Source organism: Parasteatoda tepidariorum, chromosome 6, assembly GCF_982258835.1.
Source record: "Parasteatoda tepidariorum strain Cologne lab strain chromosome 6, Ptep-v5.0, whole genome shotgun sequence".
NCBI classification, from domain to species: Eukaryota; Metazoa; Arthropoda; class Arachnida; order Araneae; family Theridiidae; genus Parasteatoda; species Parasteatoda tepidariorum.
This window is the reverse complement of record NC_141760.1, coordinates 6736559-6749860: the sequence shown is the minus strand read 5'-3', so window position 1 is coordinate 6749860 and position 13302 is coordinate 6736559.

Below are 13302 nucleotides of genomic sequence, written 5' to 3'. Positions count from 1 at the left end.
TTCATTTAATTCATTTTTCATTATTTATTATCAATTTAATTAGTCAATCGTGACTGCGACTAAGACTTACATTTAAAATTATTCGCATTTAAAGCAGAAGGGGCCTCCCTGGCCGAGCGGTATCGCCGGTCCAAACGCTCTGTTAAGCGTGGAGGTAGCGGGTTCGAATCCCGCCGTAACCCTGGATGTATTCTTTGTGATGTCTTTCTCTTAATTGTTCTATCTGTATTTTCTACTTGACAATGACTTATAAGCCTATATATTGAGCACACAAGTCAGCAAATGTATGTAATTTCAATCAATCAATCAATCAAAGCAGAAGCTATGCATTTCGTATTCAAAGCTATGCACTCACTATCGATAGTAAACTAAGAATAATATGCTCTAAAATTTTAATCTCTTTTAATAAGGTTTGTGATTTTATTAGTGACCACTCTTTGCATTTTTAGTCGCCTGTGGCAACCCTCATTGACTACGGATGGTTGATGACTGAATGTAAACAATAACAACTTTCTAAAAACCGAAAGAAATTAAGAAAACTTCCGGTGTATTCCTCCGCTTATGTTATGCTTACGAGGCAATGTGTAAACTGGCCTAATATTCTAGGAAATTTTATTATTGTGATTTGCGTTTAAATTTACGCGCAATTTTACTATTCATAATAGTTTTCTGTAATTTTTAAATCCTAACAGGTCGTGAGACTAAAAAAAATTTAACAAAATTAATATCGCAGCATGAAAAAAAGTGTAAGGTTAGTCATGTTTTGAGTCTTATCCCCGATTTGACTATAATTGTGTGAAATAGCACAGTTTGTTATTTTTTGGTTAGCATCATGGCAAGCTTGCGGAATCTTCCAAACTTATTTGTTTCGTGGAAAGTTAGATTGAAAGAACGCGTTCGTTATATTGGAAACACAACTGGTATAATAATATTGGATGGTGCGGTTTTTCATGCTAAGGCGTAAAAATGAGTCGGAAGTTGTAACTCGAAAGTTTTACGACGCATTTCAATCCCTAGCGCCATCTGCGCTTAGCATTACATGGTCAACTATCATAACAGAGCCGTGGTGGCTCAGGGGATAGAGCGCTCTCCTCCAAATGATGTGACCTGAACTCGATCTCAGCGATAGCTGTTTGATTCGAATTTCACACCCGGCAAGCATCGACCACAGTGCTGACGCAAAATATCATCAGTGGTTGGTGGATCACTGGTTAGAGTCCTCTTGCTCCTGACTGATAAGGTCTGGCCTGGAAAGCACCAAGCATTCAAGATCGAGCCGTGGTGGATCAGGGGATAGAGGGAAGCTTTCGTAGTTTTCCTCTCCATGTAACGCAAATGCAAGTTAGTTCCATCAAAAAGTCCTCCACGAAGTTCCCATGTCTTCTGGATTATGTTCAAAATACAAGGCTACGGAGTTGGACATTAGTAGCCGTAAACCTTAAGTTGGGTCGGTTGTTCAACGACGGTTACAAAATTTAAAAAAAATATCCATAACAGTGTTTCTAACCCTGGGGGTTATCTGCTTCTTCATCTGAGAATATTAAGGGATAAAAGGTGAGAATTGATAGCAAAAGTCTAACTTTGGATTTAGGAATGTTCATAAGTAAGTTGCGAAATCTAAGAGTTGAAACACATGCGATAATAAATGCAGTAGAAGATCTAATACATACAAGAGAAAGAAACAAAACACTGATACATTTTTCTTTTCTAAATGAAAAATGTATTACTGAATTATAGTATATGTTACCGGCAAAGTATGAAATCCGGCCTTGTACTGAATGCCTAAAACTATCCGGCAAAGTATGAAATGATTTATATTTCACACATTGCCTAAGCACTCTATAGAATGCCGAATGAAAAACCGGCAAAGTATGAAATAAACGTCCTGATTATGTAAATGATGTGCATGTTACTGTGAATGACCGAAATCGGTGGTTGTTGACTTTCACCGGTGAATGTTGACAATCACATAGTCGCTTTGGTGAATGTCCGAAATATTTATTACATCCGATTTGATATTAATTTATTCGTGGATATAATTACATTTATTCGATATTTTAATACTTACTGACGATAGATTAGAAGAAGCATCAGTGTTTGGAGTATCGGGCAAATATATACCGGGCAATGGCACTTGACCTTAAAAAAACATCAGTGTAGGGTACATCGGGCAGTGGCACTTGAGCTTAAAAAAACATCAGTGTAGAGTATACCGGACAAATGTATACCGTCCAGTGGTACTGAACCTTAAAAAAACATCAGTGTAGGGTATACCGGGCAGTGGCATTTAACTATACCTAGTATATATTTCGAGCATTTACCAAAGGTCTAGTCATACTAGGTCTAGTAAAGAGCCACTGTCCAGTATACATTTGCCCGGTATACCCTACACTGATGTTTTTTTTAAGATCAAGTGCCATTGCCCGGTATATCCTACACTGATATTTTAAGGTCAAGTGCTATTGCCCGGTATATATTTGCCCGATACTCCAAACACTGATGTTTCTTCTAATCTATCGTCAGTAAGTATTAAAATATCGAATAAATGTAATTATATCCACGAATAAATTAATATGAAATCGGATGTAATAAATATATTGGACATTCACCAAAGCAACTATGTGATTGTCAACGTTCACTGGTGAAAGTCAACAACCACCGATTTCGGTCATTCACAGTAACATGCACATCATTTACATAATAACCTCATCAGTATGTTTTTTTTTATACTTTGCCTAAATATAGCATTTTTCATTCAATAGAATGCCTAGGGAAAGTAGGTAATAATTCTCACATTTGCCTAAAAACATGCTGCATTCTATAGAGGCGTTTCATACTTTGCCGGTAACATATATAAAAAGAAACCTTTATCGATCACTGCATCACGAAAACGTCTATCAGTTGAATAATTTCTTATTATCTGTAAGTTATTTTTTCAGCTGCTGCACCTACCTATTATAAAACCGTTATTATAAAAAGTGTGTTATTTTTTTCAACTGAAAAAGTTATCCATAGCTCTCAACTTTTCTCAGATAAAGGAAGGCTTTTTCCCATTGAAACCAAAATATATTACCTAATGTTGAATATTTATTGAAAGATCAAGATTTTATTTATTGTTTTTACCCTTTTGCTTTTTAAGTTTTTTTTCTTTTTTATATAAAAAAATAAGGATTTTGGGCATTTTTGAGATTTTGGGTGTTTTTTTTTTTTTTTTTTTTTTTTTTTTTTTTTTTTTTTTTTGAATTTCGAGTTTTTTATTGCAGAAGTTTGTTACTGAGTTTGCAGGAATGAATTCGGTGAAAATTTCTTTGCTGTATTTTGTAAACTATAAGAAACAAAAGTTTTAATCTAAAAACGATTTACTGTAGTCCACCCACATACAAGAAAAGCAATTACATACAATAAATATTCAAGAAAAACAGTATAGCTTACTGAAACAAAAAAGGCATAAACTGAAGAAGAAAATCCTTTAAGCGATTGATCAATATAATCCACATATAGGATCAAGGAAAAATTAATTTTACTAAGAATTATGTGAGGTTTTTGGGTTCTTCACTACTCCTCCAGAAAAGCTAAATAATTTTAAATTACGACAGTGTTCAGAAAGACACATTATGACTGATGATTCCGCTTTTTTAAAATTAAAACTTTGAACAAAATTAGGGAAAACGTAAAAAAAAATATATATGTGTCAACTAATGAAACAATTGTCTTATGAATTATGGATATTAATGCTCCTCAGTTTCGTGACCATCAGCATGACTATGCCAATGTGGTCAGCATTGCGCACAAGCCTTCTTTACTTCCTAGGCAATTTGGTATCAATCAAATCTGGGTAAATAATAAAAATATTTAGGCACAATTTTGGTTAACAGCGAGTGCAGGGGAGGGGTGGAGTCAGAAAGATTTCGTCGAGTGAATACTCCAAACTTTTTTCAGAGCTTCACGACAAAATTGTGACCAAGTATTTTAATTTTTCGTAGAGAAAAGGGGGGTGGCAATAATATCTTAAAAATAAATAAAATGATTGCGACCTTTGCATTGCAAACCTTTCTTTCTTATTTTCTTTTTTTTAAAATTTAAGTGGGCATACATTCCTCAAATCACCCTCGTTGCTCCCTCAGAAGGAATTTAATGGTACTGAATTGAAGATTGATCGTTCTCTGGTTCACATCAAAATTACGATTTGTGGATGAATGAATGAATGGGTCCGCACTGTAAACGGTTGTGACGTATAGGAGTGGCAAAAGTCTAATTCTTGGCCATAGATAGCCAGGGCTAAAGAGAATAGAAGGGCTGGTTCACTCCTTTGAAGAAACTCTCGCCGCGCCAATCCTCCGATTTTCTCTAGTGACGTCACTTTGGCGCAAAGCTCGCACTTTTACTTCAAGAACAGAGCGTTCGGCCTTACTAGCTCTAACTAATATTGGAGCATTTCTTTTTGTGACATATTCTAAGACATTTGTTATTTTCTATAATGACTTTCCTCAGTTTTTGCCGTGAATTTACAAAATTTTAAAACTATTAAGGAAATGCCAGTTTGTGCGATTGCAACTTGCAAAAATTCTTATAGAAAAACAAAAGGAAAAAATATAATTTTCCGCGTGTTCCCTAAAGTAAATGAACAACTATGTAAAGAATGGATTCCGAAATGACACAGTTAATATAAAACAGCAATACGTTTTTTCCATCGTTAAGAACTTTTATAAAAATTCGTTATCTAAATAGAAACCGCCTCGTTACTTCAAAAAGAAAGGCATGTGAAAAAAATTAAAAAATGGATAAAGTCAAAGAAAATTAAAACGTAAGTAAAAAGTATAAATAAAATATATAGTGTACAGTTGAAATTCTCCTAATTTCATAACTTATTTTTTTAATGTAGTTATTCTAAATATTTATGATTCTTTTAAAAATTATATTCTCTTGAATTTAAATATCTATAAATTATATCATCTTAAATTTAAATATCTATAAGCAATTGTAAAATTTCTAATGTCATTATGAACCTAAATTATTATTTTGTTTCAGTAATTAGCGCTTAAGGTTGATGTTTCCTAATGATTAAGTATGAACAAATTGCTATTAACGGCATATTTTAAAATCGGGGATTCTAAATTTAACTCAACTTATTGTTATAAAAGAATATGTAGATAAAAAAGTGTCGATATATGCTTTCATTTTTCTTAATAATTAAAGTTAAAACTGAACTTTTTAAAATAGAGTATTTATAGTGTCATTTTCGCCAACTAGTAAAATATTTTTATAAGTTTAAAATGGTATTTTTTTAATATAATGGCCAAGAAAGTTTTTTTAAACTATGTTTATGAACGGAAATAATGTGTTAATTACGTAAAGTTTGAAAGCTAATAACCAGAAAAGGTCTAACTTATTTTTACAAAGAGAAAGATGCTAAGTTATTATAATATCTTTGCGTGCGATCTTCCGAGATCTGTGAACACAATGACGTCATGAGGAGGGAAATCGTAGCTTCAGCTATAAGAGCGGAGTTCTATTCTCTTTAGCCCTGATAGATAGCACCCTTTGCCTGAATGGCCTACTATAACAACAGAAATTTATTAGAGACTGTTCCTGTAAGTCAGTGTTTCCCAAACTTATGACTTTTGTGTACCCTTTCTAAATTTTTCGTAATGCTGTGTACCTATAAAAAAATTGCACTAAAGTCAAAATTCACAACTGGCTGTTGACACCACTAATTATTAACTGTTAACTCTTAAAAAAATAGCCAATAGAAAAATACGCAATCGTAAATTTTCATGGCTAGCTTTGTTTTTAAATAAAATTTTTTGAAGTTTTCGTTTGTTGCAAGATATTCGCATGAGAACGCGTACCCCTGGGGGTAAGTGTACCACACTTTGGGAAACACTGCTGTAAGTGGAGGCAAATTCTGATTAAGGAAGTCGTTTTACGTAATTTAAAGGAATGGGGGGGGGGTCAGAATTAAAATTTATTTGTCTTTTTTCCAGCATAGTGCAATTTATTTCATGTCTTTAAATCAAATTTCATAATGTCCACTGAAATTATATGGTACTAAAAAAATGTTTTTCTTCGAGAAAAAAAAATAAATTAGCGGTTAAACTTTTTTGGTACTTTTTTAAGGTAATATGATTTACAAAAAACGATACAAAGATTTATTTACACAGAATCCAATAACTATTCTAAATTTTAATAAAACTTATCTTTCAATATTAAAAACTCGTAAGGGCAGCTGACGCTGGTTTGGGTGTCCAACTGAACATTACTTTTTGCTGCGCAAAAACTGAAATATTTGACAATACTTGAAATCGCGAACGAGAGTTAAATAGAAAATGGTACAGGGAGTTCGAAGGAATAAATAAAAACTAAGATTCAACTATTAATTCGAGAACTATCAACTATTAAACGTATTAAAAGGGGGGGGGTTGCAATTCCCGAGTTGAAATTTGACATGCTGAAAGGACATTTTTGAGTTTTTTTTCTATTCGAAATTCCAATTTGTTTAAAAACTATTACAATTTTAAGTGCATTTTTGAATTTTTTTTCCCTATAATTAATAATTATTTATCCCTTGTTGCAAAGAAATTTATCTCCCTCGTGGTTTTCATTTTAAAAACACGCGCTTACTTGATTCCAAATATAACAGAAAAAAAGAAGAATGAAAAAATAAGAGAGAAGTTGCCATATAGAATCACTTTTTTTTCGTTTTCAAGTTACAGGATAAATACTGGATCATCTTTCATTTCTAGCTATTCATTCATTTCATTGCGATTAACATACTAATAAAATGTGCATACATAAGAGTATAATAATTACATATCTTTAAAACCAAATAATCATTTTTATCGACTTTTAAGAAAAGAAAAAATATTGATGAAGGAGAAGCAGGAGATGCTCATAGTATAAATAAAAATGCATCAGAAAGAGAACTCAAGTTTTGAAAAAATATATTATGAAATGTTTACTGAAGAAGATTGAACTAAGCATTTCTCTCAACTTTTTTTTCTCTTTAAAATAAAAGATAAAATATCTTTTCTCCACGTGTTGTCTATCTGCTAATTTTGGTTGTTTTTTCTTAAACTCCATTAAATTTAGCTTATCTCTTTGACAGTGGAATCTATAAATAGTACAAAGGTTTATGAATCAATATGTAAAGATTAAATATTTGTTTAGTTTGCAGCAGATCGGATTACTTAATAAACTGGTTCATCAAAGATTTAAAACTCTGTAGAGATTTTGAAAAGTGATAAACGATTTTTGCGTCAATAAATGTGTGCACAATATTAATGAAAAGAAAGAAAAATAACAATATTTTATGACATTGTGTTGCGAGATGATGATGCGATTCACGAAATATCTCGTGATTTAATCTTTCACGATTTTAACTCCTGTTTAAATTTTTATAAGCTAAATCATTTGTATACACGGGGTGCATTGTAACTCCCGGCACATTTTACAACAATAAAAATATTACGTCTCGCAACCTGATATAAGTCAAAGAAAAAAACTATCAAAATCTGACGAATTACTGAAGAATGTGAGATTAAAATATCATCGAAATCAGTTAAATTAGCAGATGGATGAAGTTAGTTTCGAATAATATTCTGGACCACTGAAAAGTGGAGGTGCGAGTTCGATCCCGGGTCAACAGTAAATATGCTCCATCACTGCTCAATTAATTTGCCACCGTTGAAGGTTTTAAGTTTGATATGAGGATAAAGGTTACAAGCTCAAGTGCGGACCATACCGTCAAAACACTCTTTACAACTTCGGTTAGCTCAGTCGGCTGCAGAAAACAAAAACTAATTCGTACTTTATTTTTACTTTGCGAGATAGTTGCACAATGAACTAATGGCGACGGTCTGGGAAATACTCCCGAGAATGATCCGAAACACACTTTTCATACTCTGCAAGGGAGATAACAACCCAGCTTTGGTAGCTCATCGACATGCGCGCTTTACGAGCAGAACAGTTTCACGAGGCACACATACCGCACACTCTCGTTCCCTTCAGAGCCTGATCTACTGAAAGCCGTATCTTACAATCAGTCCACTGTCTGATAGGGACCAATTTAATCAAGGATACTATCAGGAGACATACTTAAAACTTGGACCAACTCAGTTTTCTTTCCAGAAACCAAAAATATAACCATAGGACCCGTACTTCGTTTTAAGTCTCCAGGATAAGTTAATTCTTGCATGTTGTGTTGGTTCAACTGATTCCTAGTCCAGACAATTGCACTTATTTTACCTAGTTATTAAAAATTAAACTAGAATGAACAATTGCTAAAAAATAAAAACCTTTGCTTAATTATCGAACCATTTTTTTCCCAAGCAAACATTTATCTCCCCTCTTCAGATTTTAATTTTGCTTTTCAGCGTTTTTTTTTTTTTTATCAATATTGTAAATTATCTTTTATTTCCATGCTATTTCTACTCCTTTAAATCCATAAAAATTTTAGGCACAAATGAACAAAAACGTATAGAAAAATTACCATAGTCTGGAAAAGAAGCAATTGTATAGTTACAGTCAAATAACAGGGATGAGAGTAGTCAGAAAGTAAAAAAGAGGAAATCCAAGAATTGATATATATACAGGGTGATTCTAAAAAGATGGACAACATTTTAGGAAGTGATAGTACACACCCAAGCAAACAATTTTTATCAAAGAATGCATGGTCGAAAACAAAACGCAAAGGTTCTGGCGCATTTGGAAAGTTGTTTGATGCAAACGTGAAAGTTCCATTCCTGTTGTGAGTTACTGCGCTGCGTTACTTGTCGCAAAACTTTCGGCCGCTGCAGGGAAAGTTGGTGTGTTTCAGAATGTTCGCCTATCTTTTCTTCGCCGTTGTACTGCATGCATAGCAGCTGCCGGCCACCGTTTTGAACACATATTGTAATCACATGCCATTAAATTTGCTTTTATATCTTTACTTCATATTTCTTTGTGTGTTTTTGCCTCATATAAGAACATAAACTTTGACACCCTCTAGCGATTTTGCGTTTTGTTTTCGACCATGCATTCTTTGATAAAAATTGTTTGCTTGGGTGTGTACTATCACTTCCTAAAATTTTGTCCATCTTTCTACAATCACCCTTTTTATATCCAAAAAATTGTGATTTTTAAATTTGTAAACCATGTGATTTAAATCCCGATGATTAATCTTAAAATTGTACGAATATATGAATATGAATAGCATGCATGATTTTAAATTGAGAGAACATGATTCCCGATATGAGGCTTTTAAATCACGTGAATATAAAACTCTATATCGAATTTAAGAAATACGAAAATACAAATCATGATGCGTAATTTTTAGATCACGTAGATACGCATCACGATGCATAATTTTTAAATCTAGCGAATACGTATGTAATTTTTAAAGAACGTATAAATACGAAAATCGATGTTTGATGGTACAACCGCAAAAACGAATCACCACATAGGATTTTAAGCTCGCATGAATACGCATCGCTACATAGGGTTTTAAAAGCGCGTAAATACAAATCCCGATATTGGATTTTTAAATCTCATAAATAAGAATCGCAATGTGCGATATTTAAATCGCCTGAATAAGAATAGCAACGTTCAACTTTTAAATCAGGTAAATACGAATATCTATGATTGATATTAAAATCGCGTGAATAAGAATCGAGATATTTGCAGAGTCTGGACTTGGGATTTCTAAAAGTCTTGTTTAGACATAATAAATTAAATACAAGACATACAAAATTAATTGAATGAACAAATAAATATTTTCACCGCAAATCCACCTCTTTTTTTCCCGTTTCATTTCACACCACAAAACAGGAAGCAGCGACATTTGAATTACGAAAATACGAGCTATCCGGCGGACGGATAAAAATACGAAAAATCTTATTTTCTGTGCATAAAATAGCTAAAATAAGTAAAAACACGGAAGGGTTAGCAGCTAGGACGTAGTTTGAATTTTCTGTATGTCTTTGGAAATCGTAAATAAAATTATTTTATTTCAACGACTGAATTTTCAAAAACAAGAATGGGATATTTAGAAAGAAAAAAAAACCCGAAACTTAGAGAATCAGAGTTTTTGATAAAAAGGCTGAAATTCGAGAGACAAAAGCGGAAAAATCTCATCCCTGTATAAAGGCCAACCAGTTTTATCACAAGGAAATGATTTTTAGAGAAACTTCAGAGGGAAGAATGAGAACTTCAATACTTTCGTTCCGCGGAAAATTAAATTCCTCATGAAATATTTTAACTTGTGCAAAAAAAATTTCCGCGGAAGCAAAATTTCAAATTTTGTTAACTTTCACACAAATTCTTATTAATCAAAACAGATAATAAAATTAGTTAAAGCAAACAATCTAACACGCACACTCACAAAAAAAAAAACTTCAATAAGATAATGTAATAGTATTTACAAGCTAATTAGCTGAAACTAAAATGCTTTGTAATGTTTTTTTCTCCTTTTCGAATTTAATTACATAAAAAAGTATCTAAAAGGATTAAGTTTTTTCGAACTCCTAAGGTAAAACATTTTTAGTTTTTAAAAAGCAAATAATTATCCGTCCTTTTTTAAAAAGTGTTAAAAGAAATACAACTAATTATTAACCACAAGTTATATAATTTCTCAATAAAAAAATCAAGGTAAGTTTCAGGCTTAAAATGTTTGATAAGAAAAAGAGGTTTGAGACAGTCAAAATCCTACAAATTTTTTATGAATCATGGTTAGCTTTTAATGGCACAAAGAATTAGAGCAATTATAAAATTCGCTTGGGTGCCACTTTAAATAAAATTTCACAACTGAACTGATTTGACTAATAATCAGTCTGGCGTTATTCAAAAAACTAAAGCTCACTTTCTAAGAGAATGACCTATACATTATATCAATAACTTAATAATTTAAAAAAAAAAATTTTTTACGACCTTTTAACCCCACATATAATTTTAAAGAAATTGCTGAATTTTAACTTTAAAAGTTCTTGGAGCCATTCATATCGCTATTCTTTACTTTGCCCAGCATCTTAAAATGTCGAGAGAAAGAAAACAAAAACTAAAGCAAATTCAACCATACAAATTTCGTTTACACAAGTTGATGTTAGAAACAAAGTTCAGTCATGGCGGAGTGCCTTCATTAATTGATCATTTTGTATTAATTATTTCATAATCAGCTATAAAGAAATCTTTGTTTATACAATAACTATGTTTCTCTTATCAAGTGCGCGATCTTTAAATACTCTACTAAAAATATCTCGGAATAATCAGCAGTTATTATAAATGCAAAAATATGACAAATTGAAAAGATCAAGTAAATTTTACATAGGTCTTACATTATTTTAGCATTATCAGAAGTTTCACTTTGTATATCTTGCACATACTTCGGGACAAACATCAGGTGATAGTTCTTAAGAGGTGCAAAAGTTTAATGTGCATCTTCAAAATGCATAAAAGTCTAGTTTCAGAACAGAAGAGGACATAATGCAGAGAACTTCAAAATGCTGAAAGATCAACAGCTATGCTACACCCTCAAGAAAAAACCTTTTATTTTTTTAAACAACTCTCTTTGGAGCAATATACAAACACCAGAGTACTTATTTGTTATTGAGCCTAAGATTTCGTAAATTAATTTAAGAAATAACAAATTGCATCTTTTCCATGAATTGACATTTCGAAGCAAAGAGATTGAAACAATGCTGGGTAATACAATATGCCTGAACCTTAGTATATAATAAGTAGACTCTCCTTTAACTAGCATTAATTAAAGACTTTAAACCTCTATCGATTTGTCAAATAAAATTATTTTATTTGTATTCTTAGAAAATTGGATACTCTGAACACATACTAAAATCAAGAAAAATTAAGTCAGAGATATCAAGACAACTGAGAACTTTGCATAAATATACAGTACAGAACCAGTTATCCGGTACTCAGAAAACCGGAACGAAATTCGATAAATTCTCCTGCCATTTTTTTTTAAAAAATGTGTTTTTCCTCACAAGATTTTAGGATTTTTCTTTCTTTTTTTAAAGATGATTACCACCATTTTGGAAATAATCATTAGTATATTCAGGCATGAAAGTGGTTGAAAATAAAAAAAGCTGAACTATTACAAAGCAGGAGGAGAGGGGGGGGGGGTTTCCACATAATACTGTGATATCGAGGAGAAGATATATAAAAGCAACTTTTAACACAAGGTTTTTTTTATTTAGTATTTAAAGTGACAGAAGCATTTAGACAGTGAAATTAAAAATTTCTTTTAATGTAATTTTAAAATTTTGATCACTACTATATTAAAGAAAACTAAGCAATTAGGAGGTAGCAGCTTAATTATCATTTTAAATTAATTACCGGTCAATCATTTAAAATTAAAACAGTCGCCAACTTTCATTTTAATATCTTCTGATAGATTGTTACTGACAATTTTAGTCGCTTTGACTGTTTGACCAATCAAACTTGAATTAATTTTTTTCAGTAGCATCAACTGCATGCACTTAGTGTTCGCCTCTTAAATTGACTACCATCGTTAAAACACATTCATGTTACTCATAGCTGCAAACTTGTTTTTAAAATTGAGTGAATATGAATTGCGATATTGGATTTTAAAACCGCGTGAATATGAATAGCGATATTGAATTTTAAAATCGCATGAATATGAATTGGGGTGTTGGATTTTAAAATCGCGTGAATAAGAATCACGATGTTGAATTTTACAGAGGTGGCAGCAAAGTTTTTTAAAATTTTAGGAACTTTTTTCAAAAAATTTTAGGTAAATTTTAGGGGTAATATATGATTTTGCTAGGATAAACACAGATCACACGGTAGTTTATTACATAACAGAAGATTATTACAATTCATCCACACATATAAATAATTGCAAGCCATAAAATAAAGCTCTGAAATTTATTAAGTCAAGAATGAAATCTCTAAAGTGTAAAAATGAAATTTCAACTTTACATATTACCTATCAGAAATTAAGTGCATAATTCAGGAACAGGCAAAAGTGAGAACAAATCAAGAGAAAAAATAAATTAACACCAACTTGGATTTTTATTTAATTTTTACCTTCTTAATCAAAACTTTATTAAGAAAAACTATTGTGTGATATTATTAGATTTCAAATCAGCAATTTATATTAGAAGTTAGAGAAAAACAAATTAATCATGATCATTTTTCTAATATATTCTTGATATGATTTGTGAGATTCTTTTACAGCCCTCAATAGTGTTGTGGTGATCTTCAACACCCCTCCATAATTTCGAATGGTATCTTTGATTAGTCTAAGAGACATAATAGTATTTTCATGGTGATTGCTTATCAAAGCATTGC